This window comes from Mobula birostris, chromosome 13 (genome assembly GCF_030028105.1).
Source record: "Mobula birostris isolate sMobBir1 chromosome 13, sMobBir1.hap1, whole genome shotgun sequence".
NCBI lineage: Eukaryota > Metazoa > Chordata > Chondrichthyes > Myliobatiformes > Myliobatidae > Mobula > Mobula birostris.
The window spans coordinates 10,237,821-10,253,979 of record NC_092382.1 but is presented as its reverse complement, the minus strand read 5'-3'; the positions used below and the strand labels follow the sequence as shown (position 1 = coordinate 10,253,979).

The following is a 16,159-nucleotide window of genomic DNA, read 5'->3' as shown; positions in this document are numbered from 1 at the left end:
GACAGGGAGAAACCATACTCCAAACATCTGTCCCCACAGCGCCCACTGGGACAGTCGTGTTGTGAGTGTTACTGGGACAGGCTGCTGGCCCAAGGTGGGTCTGTTTACTCCGCTGTTTAAACCCAGCCAGCTCAAACAAAAGGCAGCCACTGAGTCCCTGCAGCCCGTTGTGTCATAGAGAAAGATCGTGACTTGCTCTCAATATCCCCCCCCCCCACCCCCTGCACACTGCACTTGCTGGTCAACACTTTACCGGTGTCCGCTACAAATGTATTGAAGCCTTCGTCCTCGCCACTTCAGAGGAGATAAACCCCCTGTTCTCCCTCTTCAATCCGTCGCCCTTGCAGCTCCTCTAACTCCATGGCGAGGAAGAGCGGCATTGAAGCAACAAGCTTGTTGGATCTTTCCCAAGAGTCAGTTTAGGAAACAAGTGGCGGGGTCTAGAGAGGGAACTCCTTAATGACAAACCCCATATTCCCATTGGTTGGTACGCTAAATTGGCATTTGCTGTCACCAATGAGAGACAAGTAAATCTCACGTCACTTCACGGGAGATACCGGGCACGCGCAGCGTCAGCACGGGAGCGCGAGGGTGACGGCGCTCCGCCAGAGGGCGCGCGTGGGCAGTGGGAGGGGTGGTGAGCTGGAGCGCGCGGTAGATGGGGAGACTGTCGAGTCAGTGACAGAGACCGCGGGAGCCTGGCCCTCGGTCCCGTACCGTGCTGGCCAGCTCACCGAATGAGTCATGGTCGATCCGCAACCCGCTGCGGTACAACACTAACTCATAAATATCCATGTATATACCTAATCAATGTAGTGTTTCTATTCAGTTCCACAATATAATTAATATGCAGAAGTTATATTGGCTTACACTAATTAAACTGTCAGAACTTTTCTAATCAACGCACCAAATGCATAAGTGGACCACTCGGCTTTCCGAAGCTGCTGCTGATCTGATTCAAACTTCCGTTACACATTCCCCCATGTTCATCTGGAAAACACTTCAACACCACTCTTTATAAAGAAACTGGGCTCTGAATGGAATCAAAGGCTTTACTTTCACTGGTCTGTGAGCAGAAAGAGTTCCTGACTCCCGTGATTAATACTGGTAAAAAAAAACAGGAGAGTGAGAAGGGGAGTCGGGGGAGAGGGGAGGGGGGAGGGGAAACTGATGCTGCTTTTCATTACATGATGCCCTATCCACAGCTAATCCTTCCGCAGTCTCTCTGAACATTGCATCTTCCTTAATATCAACGGCTTCATCATCTGACTCAACAGGCTGCTTCCCATCCCTCAACGACTGAGTTTAAACCGACTCCGGCAGCTGTAGCAGTCCTGGCTGCGTGGACATTCGTTCATCTCAAGTCAGATGTAACCTGTGTCTTTGCTACAGGGTCAGATGGGAACATTGCAAAACCTACGTCTGCTTGAGCACAGATTCTGACAATTTATTGGTAAAAAAAAATAGTTTATGACGCCAGGGTATGTAAGTATTATTTATTGGTTGGCTGTTGCTAGTTAGGACTGAATGAAATGTGGTGCTGGGACATTTGGCTTCAAGATGGTTTGCTCTTAGCAGAGGCTTGCACGACGATATACTTGAGGGCAAGTATATCATTGCAGCTTGCAATAGACGGGGGAATTAATGACATGTTGCTGCAGTTCATGGTACGACACCCCGAGCTACCTGCCAGCCTAATCATCATATGGGAGCTGAAACATGGGAGGATGAACCCTGGGCGCCCTCTCAAGACTATGGTCAACACGGTCCTAGAAGACAGCGGCACGGCTAATGTAGGTGAACTGAACACACTGATGAGGCAGACGGAGCAGTGGGGAGTCCGTCATCGTGCCTGACGCCGGCCCCCTAGGCCTGAGTCAATGTAGTAGTAGTCATGGTAATTCCACATTTCTGTTATCACTACAGCAGGAAACAACTGCGGCGTCTAATAGAGGGAAGAAATTCTAAACGCATTTCACAGACAAAGCAAGGAAAAATCGGAAGTAACAAGTTTGAAATGAGCAAACAATATGAGGGAATGTGCGTGGCTTCACAGAGCTGATGCCAACGGCATATTAGCAGATCCGGAATGATTGCAACTGACATAACTGGCACATCTAGGTTTATTTAGTCTCATTCCAGCTATTTCCTATTTTCCTTGGTACAGAAGTGGAATGTCTAAAGGACCAATGTTAGAGTAAATGAGACTCACCAAACTTTCTCCTGGCTGAATTAATGGAAACTTCGAGTCAGAAGGGTTCTCTCCAGTTGATGCTCTCAGTCCTCGGGCTGGTTCAATTCTTGCTGTTCCCTCATCTTCAGTTGTGGTTCGCTTCCAGTCGTGGGCTTTTCTTCCAATAAACCTCTCACCGCAGGTCTAAATTTAACCAGACAGATAATGAAATATGTTACTAACACAAACGAGAACAAAGCATTAACCTGAAATTTAAATCTTGTATACAGATATCATGATCTGAGTGAAGAAATCTGGAACTGTCCCTTACACTTTACATAGCCTGTCTTGGATACAAAAGAACAGACAGAAAATTCTACAGGAACCCATCAGACCAGGCAACATGTGCACGTTGACTCTACTCTCTTCCATAAATGCTGCCTGGTCTGCTGTGTGTGTTGCTTGAATTTCCAGCATCTGAAGATCTTCTCTTGTTTGTGATGGGATACAAAGAAGTCATCGTTCAGTCATGTTATAAGATACAAGTTATAATACATAGGAGTAGAATTAGGTGATTCGGTCATTCCAGTCTGCTCCATAATCAATCATGCAGGATTCTTTTTCCAAAACCATATTCTTGCTTCCCTGCAATAATATTTAACCTATTTAGCAATCCAGAACATGAATATACCGAACGATAGCCTCCACCACCCTCTGTGGCATCAAATTCTACAGATGAACCAACCTTTGGCTGAAGTAATTTCTCTCGTCTCAGTTTTAAAGTGAAGTCTGTTTATTCTGAGGCAGCACTCTCAGATCCCAGACTCTCGGTCTAATCAAGACACCCTCTCCATTCCCACTGCATCCAGACTTCTTTTTATTCAGCTGATGTAAATAATCACCCCTGGCCCTAACTTCCTGCCACCCCCACCAAACCCCAACCACCATCCCTCTGAACCCCACTGAACAGCAGGCCCGGGGTCTTCAAAAGCTCCGCCTGCATAAAGCTTATCATTGCTCAGATTATTCTTGTGAACCTTGGTAGCAACAACGTTACTGAATACATTTCCAGGAAAACAGGAGGATTGGCCCCAGGACAATGTACTGGGAAAAGCTCTGGTTTCTTTACTCTCCTATCAACTCTCACGAAACGAGTGCTGGGGCACTGGTCCATTCGCAGGGGATTTAAAATGTTCCAGGGTGAATGTAATACAGAGAAACTGGAATCACGAGAAACACTCAGCAGGTAAGGAACAGCTGTGGGGAGAGGAAAAAAGTTAGCAATTTGGTTTCCAAACCTTTCATCAGAATGGATTCAAACATCATCCAATTCTTAGTGGAAAATCTTGGGTTGTTCTCCGTGGAGTGGTAGGGACTGAGGGAAGATCGGATAGAGGTTTATAAGATTACAATAGGCACAGATAGAGTAGACGGGGAACATACTTTCGCTGGTTAGAAATGTCTAATACCGGAGGACATGAAGTGAAGGTGTGAGGGAGTAGTTGCAAAGGAAATGTGAGGGTAGGTTGTTCTACTCAGAGAGGTGTAGGTGCCTGGAATCCGCTGTCTGTTATGGTGGTGGAAGCCAACACATTGGAAGCTATTAAGAGATGTTTAGGTAGGCACATGGGTGTGAGGAAGATTGAGAGGATATGGACATTGTGTACGTAGGCGTCATTATTTTTTTTGGGGGGGGGTTTGATTTACTTTTTATCTGGTTTGGCACACCATTGTGGGCACAGGGCCCGTTCCTGTGATGTACTGTCCCATTTTCTGTTCCATCTTCAGCATCTTGAGTTTCCCTTTGACACCCACCAGCAGATAGACAGGTGACAGTGAGGGGGAATTTCCAAATGTGAATTGAATTCTGAAACCACGGTCTATTTCTACTGGGGCAAACACAAAACAGTGCATTTAATCACAGCCTCTCCCTGTGAGGGATGGAATGGAAACTCATTCTCTGCTTTGTGTCCAAAGGAACTTCAGAACCAAACACCTGAGCACAGAACAGAAATACTCGCTCAACATCTCATAAACCCGGACAACTTGATCCCCTGATTCATTTTATCTGGGTGAACACATGTGTGATATCCCAGGATCCAACCTCAGAGGGTCACAGCCCACACCGAGAGCCTCGCACATCTTTTCCACATCTCACACAGAGTGTTTCCACATCTCACACTCAGAAACTCACGCTACAATATCCAGTCCCCGGAGACGTCTGCTTCACCGCGGAAGCAGGGACATCCAGCCGCATCTGTAAAAGCACCAACGTAGACCGAAGCCCAAACACTGCCAGTTCCATATTCCTGGAGCCCCCATCACAGGATTATATCTCAAGCACCAACCCTCCCAGGGCTCTTTGCTGGCGGTAATATGTGGCAGTGTCTCAGCTAATCCCAGTTCTAAAATTTACCCTCCGACATCAACCCATGACAGAACTGGAGCCTGATGATCCTTTGTCTGGACGGGGATCAGACGGGAAACATAGGCCTTGGGTTACAAAGAGGGTTTTGATACATTTCAACTCAGTTACATTGAGCACATTTGCTCATTATTTTATTCTTGAGTGCAGTATAGCCCAGCTCAATTAGCTGGCACTTTCCCCGTAGTGTAACAGGAACAAAGTGTTTTAAATATAAAATTGAAAATATAGCACTGGAAACAGTACTGGAGATTTTTCTGTTCTTTCGATGCCCAAAACACTGACTGACTATAAGATGTTTGACACACTGAACAGAATTGCACAAATGCAATCCTTACAATCACTAGTTGTTTCTTCATTCCAACACAGACATCATCCATCCGGCACAGTTAATGCTCAAAGCATCCTCGTATCAGCACCGGCTGCTGAGGCCACTCTCTCTCCGCTGAGAGTCAGTAACCAGAGAGCAATAAAGATGTTCAACTCTCCTTGCAGCTCTGGTGAGCTGTTGCCCTGGCGACGGAGGAAGTGGCTCGCAAAGGTAACCGAGAAAGGAAATAACACACGCAATGTGACATGATCTGAGTTTCATTCTAGCAAAGATGAACTGAACATTCAGCCATTTTGTAACGATGAAACTAAAATTCCAGCGGTTGTATTGACCCTGTCGAGGTGCATTCAGCTAATCTCCTGCTAGTTCCAACTCTGCAGAACTTCCAGCTGCGCAGACGCTGGTCCAAAATAAAAGCACGTTGTTGGATACGATCCGTCTGCAACAGGTGTCGATTATGTGTAGATGTTTCAACTGAGATTCAGAGAGCCCTTACAGCACAGGCAGGACTATTAACCCATCCAGTCTGTGCCATGTTCGGTGTGGTCCAATCCCCCTGCACCCAGACCATAGCCCTCTATATCTCCCTCATCCATGCACCTACCCAAACATCTCTCAAATACTACAATTCAACCTTCATTGCTCAGTCGGCTGGGAGCTGTTTCCACATTCGCACCACCCTCTGAATGAAGTAGTTCCCCCTCAGATTCCCCTTAAATGTGTCACTTTTTGCCCTAAATCCATGACCTCAACCGACCTGATGGGCAAACGCCTACCTGCATTCATGCTATTTATACTACAATACTTTTGTATATCTCCAACAGGGGCTTCCAACCTGGGATCTCTTTAAGACACTGTCTAACTCTTCTGCTACCTTAAAGTAATTATGGATCTGTGTTCCAATGTCAATTTGTTTTGTCCCACATCCCAGACCTCCTACCACTCAATCAGTAAATCATAGCCTCGTTTTCCCTGCCAAAATGTAACACCCCTCACTTATCTGTATTAAATTCCATCTGATAGTTTTCAATCCAATTTCCCAGTTCCACACAACTCTGTTTCCCAAGAGACTTCAATCATTCCAAAGCAATGTGCTAAAAAGCTAGAAATGAAATAAAACCTCAACAGGTAATCAGTCGAAAGATAATTTTTCCAGTCTACCACCATGTGTTGGAATGGCTTTGAACAATTTCTGATTTGATTTCAGGTCTCCAGCATCTTGAGTGTTTTTTTTAATTTCCAGCTGCTCACAGGCAGGTGAGAATAAGTAGGAATTTCCAAACACGGAGAGAATACTGAACCCGATGTAGATAACCAACGATGAAAACACTGGATAACTCATTCCAGGTTCTCATTCGCTCTGTGTATTGAGATTAACTCTCAGGTCCCTTCGATCAAACTCCCAACCCTGGGCAACGAACCCTGGTGTATGTGGCTAGGCATCAAGGGCTTTACAGAATACGTAAGGGGAAAATATCCTTAACCGTACTAGTAACGTTCCCTCCCTGGTGCTCTAAACACTGCTTCGAGGCACAACACAAACCAGACACGAAAATTACTCCCTGTGAGCTGAGCAGTCAATGTCTGTAATAGCAGACGTAATACAGACTCTGCAGGGGTGCCGGGCCAGAAGACATCCAGGCTGAGCTCGCATACAGTCTGCACATCAGCGCATTGATGTCTTCACAGCCATCGCCAACACTTCACTCATCCAGGCTGCTGTTCCCTCATGCTTCAAATCAGCCACCATCATCCCTGTACCAAAGAGCTCTCCACACTCAGAACAAAACGACTGCTGCCCAGTGGACTTGACGCCAATCAGCATTAAGTGCTTTGAACGCCTGATAACGGCACATATCAAAAACTCCAATCCTTGCTCACTGGGCACTCACCAATAAACTTACCGACAGAATCTCTCCAGGGCAGATGCCATAACGTTTGTCATTCCCCTTGGCCTGACACACATAGAAAACAGGGACACTTGTGTCAGAATGCTGTTTCTGAATTTCAGTTCGGCATGTGACACCATTGTCCCACAGACTTTGGTGAACAAATTACTTCTCAGCCATCTAATTACACCACTGCGCAACTGGATGCTGGGCTTCCCAGCCACCAGACCGCAGACAGTCAGATTGCACAACCGCTCGTCCCTTCCCATTATCCTGAACTCGGCTGTGAGCTGAGCCCATTGTGTACACTCTGCTCACACGTGTCTGTTTAGCCAAACACCCAATAGCCGCATTGAAAAATAAAATCACCGATGGCACTGTGCAATGAGGCTCATCAGTAACAATAACGATATGTCAGACAGAGAAAACAGTCACATAACCTCTTTCCCAATGTCAGCAAGACAAAGGAGATGGTTATCGACTTCATTCTCCCTCTTGATTTTATAAACATACAATGTCACCCAAATTCTCCTGTGCTCCGTGGAATGAAGATCCAGCTCGGCCAACCTCTCCCTATAACTAGGCCCTCTAGTCCAGGTAGCATCCTCAATAATCTCTTCTGCACCCTCTCCAGATTGATAATATCTGTCCTACAATAGGGTGAACACAACTGTACAGATTGCTTGGTGTATCCTCACTAGCTATTTATATAACTGCAATATAATGTCTGTAATCCAAAACTCAATGCCTGACTGATGAAGGCCAGCATGATTAAAGCCTTCTTTTCCACCCTCTATACTTGCACGTCCGCTTTCAGAGAACTTTACCCTTGTAATCCCAGCTCGCTCTGTTCCACAACACTCGGTGACCCTCCATTCAGCATAACAGGCCCACGATGGTTTCACTGTCCAAAATGCACCATCTTTTACTTGTCCAAGTTGAAAACCATTTGCAATATCTCGGTCTATCTCCATAACTGACCAACATCTCTTTGAAATACACTATAACATGTTGCAATATCAACAAGACTCCCTAACTTAGTAGCAGACTTGCTAACCGTGCCATGTACATTCACAAAGAAGTCAATGTCATGAGTAATGTATCTCAATACCGACACACGCTTCACCGTCGTCACAAGCCTTCATTCGCTAAATCCATCATCAGTTATCATCCTGTGTTCTCTGACATCGAGCCGGGTCAAAATTGTTATCTCTTTCTAAAACATCAAAATACTTGGCAGGCTAGGTTCCGCTGGGTGGTATAATCAGTGATTTCCCCACAACCAAAGTCCAAACTCTCCGATCACCCTTTTCGCTTCAATCTGAGGAAATTCCAACCCAGCTGACCAACCTAGAGTAGAGCCCGTATACTGCCAGTTCTATAATCTCAGAGACTCCATTCCAATGTAACCCACACAGACTACCCTGGGACGCTTTGCTGCCGGCGATTTGCCGTGATTTCCCTGATTCACAAATTAAGATGGAACGGGTACCTAACGACGCTCTTCCTGGGCCGGGGCTCAGGCTGGTTCACCGGTCTGTAGATTGTGAGAGGATGCGGATGCACCCACTTGTCCCCAGCAGCTAACTGGAGCTCATTTGTTCTCTATCTTATTCCTGAGTGGGATCCTGCTCAGCACGGTGGCTGCTATGTCTTCCTCAGGGTAGCTGGAACGAAATGCTTTCAATGTAACATTGTAAAATATAAGATATTGGGAAGTCAGGCTACATCTGTGAATGGAGAAATGGCGGAAGACCCAGTTTCAGATCTGGGGCCGTCCAAGATGCTGAAGATCTGCTGAGCGACTCCAGTATTTTCTCTTCTTTCTTTACATTTCCTGCAACAATAGTATTTTCTCTCTATTTTAACGCACGGATATTAAAATTGCAAAATGCTTGGGACACCCCAAAACTGTTCAACAGGTTTGTGGAAATTCAATCACCACCCCCACCAATTGGTTGGATATCAGTTCATTCCGACCCTGCTGTAATGCATTCCATACAGTCAATGCTCACAGCATCCTTTCCTCCCACTATCATTACTGACACACCCATCACACTTCTCACAAGCCTCTATTTGCTCAATCCATCTTCAATCATCGCCCTCCGCTTACTGTCATCGAGCTCGGTCAAAATAGTTATGTATTTGTAAAACTAAAAAATGTTTGACAGACCTGACATCTCACTGGCTGGGGTAGTCAGTGATTTCCCCACAACCAACGTCCAATTGCCCTGATCTTCAGCGTCACTGCAGACTGTAGGTATTTCAATTCCAGCTGTAGAATTACCAATATACTGTCCGTTCCACATTCTCAGAGACTCCATCCCAATATTATAACCTGCACAAGCACTGCCCACTGACGCTTTGGCATCAGCGATTTGCCGTGGTGTTGCTGGCAGTTCCGATTCACAAACTAAGGCGAAATGAACCTGATGGTCCATCTTACTTTAAGACTCTTGCAAAAGTACATTGTCTTTTTCCCTTTCTCTCTGTTTTACTGCACAGATATTGTCTGACTGCAAAACGTTTGGGGATCCCAAAACTGTTCAACAGAATAGTGTAATGCCAGACCCACCCCCACCGATTTGTTAGTTCTCAGTTCATTCCTACTCTTGTGTAATACATCCTATACAGTCAATGCTCACAGCATCCTTTCCTCCCACTATCATTCTGTTGCAGTTGCTCCTGAGGGCACTGTCTCTACGCTAAGAAGCGGTGACCACAGAGTGATAAAAATGTGCAGCACTTCTTGCAGCTCCGCAGGGCTGTTACCCTGGAAACGGAGGAAGTAGCTCGCCAAAAATAATCGAGAAAGGAAACAACAAACTCAATATAATATGCTCTGAGTTTCAATTGTGACAAAAGTTAGCACTGCAGCCATTTTGTAACAGTGAAACTAGAATTTATTGGCTTAATGGTTGTGTTTACCCTGCCTCGTGCTGTGTTCAATTAAACATGTCGAGGAACCAACTAGCTATTCTGGACTGGGTTTTGAGCAATGAGGAAGGGTTAATTAGCAATCTTGTCGTGAGAGGCCCCTTGGGTAAGAGTGACCATAATATGGTGGAATTCTTCATTAAGATGGAGAGTGACATAGTTAATTCAGAAACAAAGGTTCTGAACTTAAAGAGGGGTAACTTTGAAGGTATGAGACGTGAATTAGCTAAGATAGACTGGCAAATGACACTTAAAGGATTGACGGTGGATATGCAATGGCAAGCATTTAAAGATCGCATGGATGAACTACAACAATTGTTCATCCCAGTTTGGCAAAAGAATAAATCAAGGAAGGTAGTGCACCCGTGGCTGACAAGAGAAATTAGGGATAGTATCAATTCCAAAGAAGAAGCATACAAATTAGCCAGAGAAAGTGGCTCACCTGAGGACTGGGAGAACTTCAGAGTTCAGCAGAGGAGGACAAAGAGCTTAATTAGGAAGGGGAAAAAAGATTATGAGAGAAAACTGGCAGGGAACATAAAAACAGACTGTAAAAGCTTTTATAGATATGTAAAAAGGAAAAGACTGGTAAAGACAAATGTAGGTCCCCTGCAGACAGAAACGGGTGAATTGATTATGGGGAGCAAGGACATGGCAGACCAATTGAATAATTACTTTGGTTCTGTCTTCACTAAGGAGGACATAAATAATCTTCCAGAAATAGTAGGGGACAGAGGGTCCAGTGAGATGGAGGAACTGAGCGAAATACATGTTAGTAGGGAAGTGGTGTTAGGTAAATTGAAGGGATTGAAGGCAGATAAATCCCCAGGGCCAGATCGTCTGCATCCTAGAGTGCTTAAGGAAGTAGCCCAAGAAATAGTGGATGCATTAGTGATAATTTTTCAAAACTCGTTACATTCTGGACTAGTTCCTGAGGATTGGAGGGTGGCTAATGTAACCCCACTTTTTAAAAAAGGAGGGAGAGAGAAACCGGGGAATTATAGACCGGTTAGCCTAACGTTGGTGGTGGGGAAACTGCTGGAGTCAGTTATCAAGGATGTGATAACAGCACATTTGGAAAGCGGTGAAATGATCAGACAAAGTCAGCATGGATTTGTGAAAGTAAAATCATGTCTGACGAATCTCATAGAATTTTTTGAGGATGTAACTAGTAGAGTGGATAGGGGAGAACCAGTGGATGTGGTATATTTGGATTTTCAAAAGGCTTTTGACAAGGTCCCACACAGGAGATTAGTGTGCAAACTTAAAGCACACGGTATTCGGGGTAAGGTATTGGTGTGGGTGGAGAATTGGTTAGCAGACAGGAAGCAAAGAGTGGGAATAAACGGGACCTTTTCAGAATGGCAGGCGGTGACTAGTGGGGTACCGCAAGGTTCAGTGCTGGGACCCCAGTTGTTTACAATATATATTAATGACTTGGATGAGGGAATTAAATGCAGCATCTCCAAGTTTGCGGATGACACGAAGCTGGGTGGCAGTGTTAGCTGTGAGGAGGATGCTAAGAGGATGCAGGGTGACTTGGATAGGTTGGGTGAGTGGGCAAGTTCATGGCAGATGCAATTTAATGTGGATAAATGTGAAGTTATCCACTTTGGTGGCAAAAATAGGAAAACAGATTATTATCTGAACGGTGGCCGATTAGGAAAAGGGGAGGTGCAACGAGACCGGGGTGTCATTATACACCAGTCATTGAAAGTGGGCATGCAGGTACAGCAGGCGGTGAAAAAGGCGAATGGTATGCTGGCATTTATAGCCAGAGGATTCGAGTACAGGAGCAGGGAGGTACTACTGTAGTTGTACAAGGCCCTGGTGAGACCACACCTGGAGTATTGTGTGAAGTTTTGGTCCCCTAATCTGAGGAAAGACATCCTTGCCATAGAGGGAGTGTAAAGAAGGTTCACCAGATTCATTCCTGGGATGGCAGGAATTTCATATGAAGAAAGACTGGATGAACTGGGCTTGTACTCGTTGGAATTTAGAAGATTGAGGGGGGATCTGATTGAAACGTATAAGATCCTAAAGGGATTGGACAGGCTAGATGCAGGAAGATTGTTCCCGATGTTGGGGAAGTCCAGAACGAGGGGTCACAGTTTGAGGATAAAGGGGAAGCCTTTTAGGACCGAGATTAGGAAAAACTTCTTCACACAGAGAGTGGTGAATCTGTGGAATTCTCTGCCACAGGAAACAGTTGAGGCCAGTTCATTGGCTATATTTAAGAGGGAGTTAGATATGGCCCTTGTGGCTACGGGGGTCAGGGGGTATGGAGGGAAGGCTGGGGCGGGGTTCTGAGTTGGATGATCAGCCATGATCATAATAGATGGCGGTGCAGGCTCGAAGGGCCGAATGGCCTACTCCTGCACCTATTTTCTATGTTTCTATGTTAAACATCAATTAACTGAACAAAACACAGCTCCTTGTAAGCTCAGTGAGGTAAAAGTGCAGTATAATACTTCAGAATGAGACAAGGCTTAGAAGAAAGATGGTTGACATATATCAGTGACGTGGTGAGATACAGGCTGGACAGATTTTGAATAAAATGGCACGGAATGGTCAAATAGAACTAGCTGGGAGAAGGGATCAATGACAATCACTGATGGTCCTCCAGCTTTACACAGATACTGAATTAATAGTACATACTATATATATATAATCCTAAAATGTCAAAGCTATAGCAAACAACAAGAACGTTCGCATACACCCTTTGCCCCTGAACGCACCACAGAAAGTATCCCATCCGGATACTTCACAACTTCCTACGGCTACTGCTCTGCGTTTGACTGCAGGAAAGAGCAGATAACTGTGGTCACAGCTGAGCACGCCATAGAAACAAGCCTCCTTTCCATGGACTCTCTATATACTTCCCACTGCCTCAGTGAATCAGGAAACATAATCGAAGATTCCCAGAACCCTGGACATTCTCAATTTCAACTACCCATCGGATTGAAGATTGAAAGGAAACAGAAAGCACACCACCAGGCTGAAGGACGGCTTCCATTCCATTGTAATGAGTCAACTGAATATTTCTCAGCACGGTACGATGTAACTCCATGTGAATCTGCATCATATGTTTACCTGCAGTACACTTTCTCTGTACCCATAAAGCTTTGTTAAACTCTGTTAATGTTTTACCTAATATACTAGGGGTGACTGATAAGTTCGTGTGGTCTAAGGTAGAAGGAAATGAATTATTAACTTCAAACTTTCTGCATAATCACTCAAAGAGTTGACCTGCGCATGCCTGTAACGAGAGCTGTATAACTCATCCCCGTCTACCCTAGGCCACGAACTTATCAATCAAACATGCTGTCGGCACTTTCTGGAGGTCCAAGATCCGTATGCTCCACGACCAACAGTCTAAGTGTGTAAAATAGGAGGGGGCTATGTTGAAAAATTAAAGTGCTAAGTTTTCTAAAATTGTCTCCGCCTATCTTAGGCCACGAACTTATCAATCACGCCTGGTGCTCTTGTATTGATCAGTGTGGGTGGTATGCAAGACAAGATTTTCACTGTACGGCGGTATATGACAATAATAAACCATTCCCCATTTAATTGTGTGGAAATATTACACAGACTAAGCTTCAGCTCTGGAACTTCGGGAGGGCGATTTCACCGAAGTGTACAAATTTTTGAGGAAGAGACAAATGGAAAAGGCCTAATTATCGCATGAAAACGGTTATATACTCGGAAATGTTCGCTGCGCTTCGGCGGGTCGTAACTGTGGAATGGAGTCAAGAAAAAAATTGCCCACACAAAAAGAGGGAACGTCACAAATTCGATCTCACTGCCCTGTCTGAACTGACGAAAGATAAAACTACTCATAGACACGGAGCAGTGTCCCGCAAATGCGATTACTCCGTTTAACCTCCGGCTGCAAGAACACAACAGGCCGAATGGCCGCTTCCCGTGCCCTGAATTATCTAAAACAGTTATTGACCCCAGGCATCGTACCAGGCGAAGTTTGGATCTGATACCGCGCGGGGTGATGGAGGTACAACTCAACGGATGAGTGCAGTCCCGGCATCAGCACCTTACCCTTTCTTCGGGCTAAAGCAGCAGGGACTGAGCGACGGCTCATCTCAGACGGTTCGGTGTGAAGGCCACACAGCCCGGATCAACCCCGGCAGGTTCTCTCCGGGAATCCAGACCGATCCCCAGTTCGGGTGAGTTAACGGGATTCGAACATGCCCGCTCGGAACGGCCTCAAATCCTCACCGATGGGAACTTGATGTATTAACCTCGCAGACAACAATCCTTCCCCCGTCTCCCCGCGACGTTCCGCTTCAACACAGAACGGAAAGGCAGCCACCCAACATCCGAAACTGAGCATGCGCAATGTGAGCTCCGCGTCTTCAGAGCCGGGGCGGGGGTTTTGTAGGCAGAGTAAAGAGATTAGAAGGGACAGCATAGAGCATAGACCACAGAGCATAGGGTCGTTCAAAAATTTTTAAAAAAATAATAATAGCAGTAAACCGATCCCCCATTTTAATTTTGTGGAAATATTAGACAACCTTGTTTGTAGCTTTGAAAAGTGTACACATTTTTGAGACACACAGATCAATGGAAAAGGCTTAATTATCCCATACATACTGTCGTACATTGGAGAACATTAGATGCACCGCAGCTCGTAACATTGAAATGAGTCAAGAAAAAAAAAATGCCCACCCACAGCGAAAGGACGTGAGAGATCTGGATCTCATAGCCTTGTCTGAACGGAAGAAAGATTGAAATGCACAACCACGAGAAACGAACCCGCAGATGCCGCAGATCTGCGGTAAAATGAGAAAATGGAGCGGGATCGAGTGACGTGCTGAAGGTCTCCCTCCTAAACCGGTGAGTCTGCTCCTCACCCCTCATACGCTGCATGACCCACCTGCCGCATTTTCCACATTATTTCATATTTACACCAGTTACATTTTTAAATTATTCCTCCGTACCTTTTCCCTTTCTCCTTCCTTAGGGCATTGATTTATGGGTTCAGTCCCCATACCAGTCCACCATGCAGTTTACACCCAGACAGGAAATGTGCAGGTTCCAATCAAATCAGTCCAATGTTTACAAACACTAACTTCTAATCGCATTCCCCCGGGCTCACTGGACAGTGAAAGTTTACCTTCACCAAGTGAGACACAGCAGGAGGTGGCCATTCAGCCCATCGAGCGATCAACAAGATGGCGACTGCGCTCCCATCTCAGCCACATGTTTCTGTCCAATCCTCATTTCCTCGATCCCTTCGGTCTCCACACATCTGCCGGCCTCTGTTTTATGTGAGGATGATCATGAACCTTTACTGCCTTCTGTGGTGGGGATTTACACTCATTCACCATCCTCGAAGTGGAGACATTTCCCTTCATCTCAGTCCCGGACAGCCCCTTTTTCCATTGGTTCAACCGCTAATGATGCTGTGCATTTCAATGTGTTCACTCCTTCATCCTCGGTTCTCTAAATTAAAGGCTTATCGCGCTTGATCTTTCTTCACATGATGACCCGACCACTCCAGGGATCAGTCTGGCGAATCTTCATTGCATTCCCTATCACAAATACTCTCTAACCTCTTTGTTAATCCTGTATAAAATGAAAACTTACAAAATTCTTGAGAAACTCGGCAGGTCAGGTAGTACCTACGGAAAAGAGTAAACAGATACATTTCGGACCGAGCCCCTTCTTTAGGACTGAGACTGAAGAGGGGAGATGCCTAAATTAAAAGGTAGTGGGTGCGCAAAGAGGCCTTCTGGAAGGGGATAAGGAAAATCAGGTGGGTGGGAAAGTGCTGGAGAAGAAAGAATCTGAAAGGAGAAGAGAATGGACAATAGGAGAAAGTGATGGAGAAGGGGGCCCAGGGCTTACAAACAATCAAGTTTAGGAACAATTCTTAAAGTCTTAAGATTCAGATGGCAAAGTAAAACAGATGATGGGAGAGAGATTTGTAATCCACATAGAGGTACGCAGAGAGAAGGCGATACGAAGAATCACAGGTTCCACGCTGGTAAGTGAAATAACAATCGTTGAAGATCTTGTCCGTTGAATCGTTCCGAAATCTACTTAGAGAAATCACCAGGTGACAGTCACAAGAGTATCGTCTTCACTTAACACCCTGATTCCAGGTAAAGAGCCAACAAAAGTGATACCACAGGTTACTCCAGGAAATCCACACAAATGGATTATACGAAGAGACAGTCACACATCAATTGTGCACTGCGTGCCGATAATCAATCCAATCTTTTGGGCATCAGAGAGTTCCAAACCATAGCAGTGACAAGCTGAAGTTCCAACAGTCAGTCAGTGTCTGTCTCTGTCTCTGTCTCTGTCTCTCTCTCTCTCTCTCTCTCTCTCTCTCTCTCTCGTCCGCAGCCGGCTGCTGCAGCCTGTGACTGACGTCATAGTCC

At 45.5% G+C, this 16,159-nt stretch overlaps 1 protein-coding gene across 3 annotated transcripts in view; it reads right to left on the bottom strand.

The window, feature by feature from the left end:
- LOC140208364 (NACHT, LRR and PYD domains-containing protein 3-like) overlaps positions 1-14,088 on the bottom strand; it is a 38,154-nt gene extending 24,066 nt beyond the window's left edge. For 2 of the 3 annotated variants that reach the window (XM_072276966.1, XM_072276968.1), the window contains exons 1-2: positions 13,809-14,002; positions 2,213-2,377 (exon numbers count right to left, since the gene is read on the bottom strand). The gene's annotated coding sequence lies outside the window, so the exon portion shown is untranslated. The other variant, XM_072276967.1, reaches the window with a different exon arrangement.
- Positions 14,089-16,159: the final 2,071 nt, after the last annotated feature.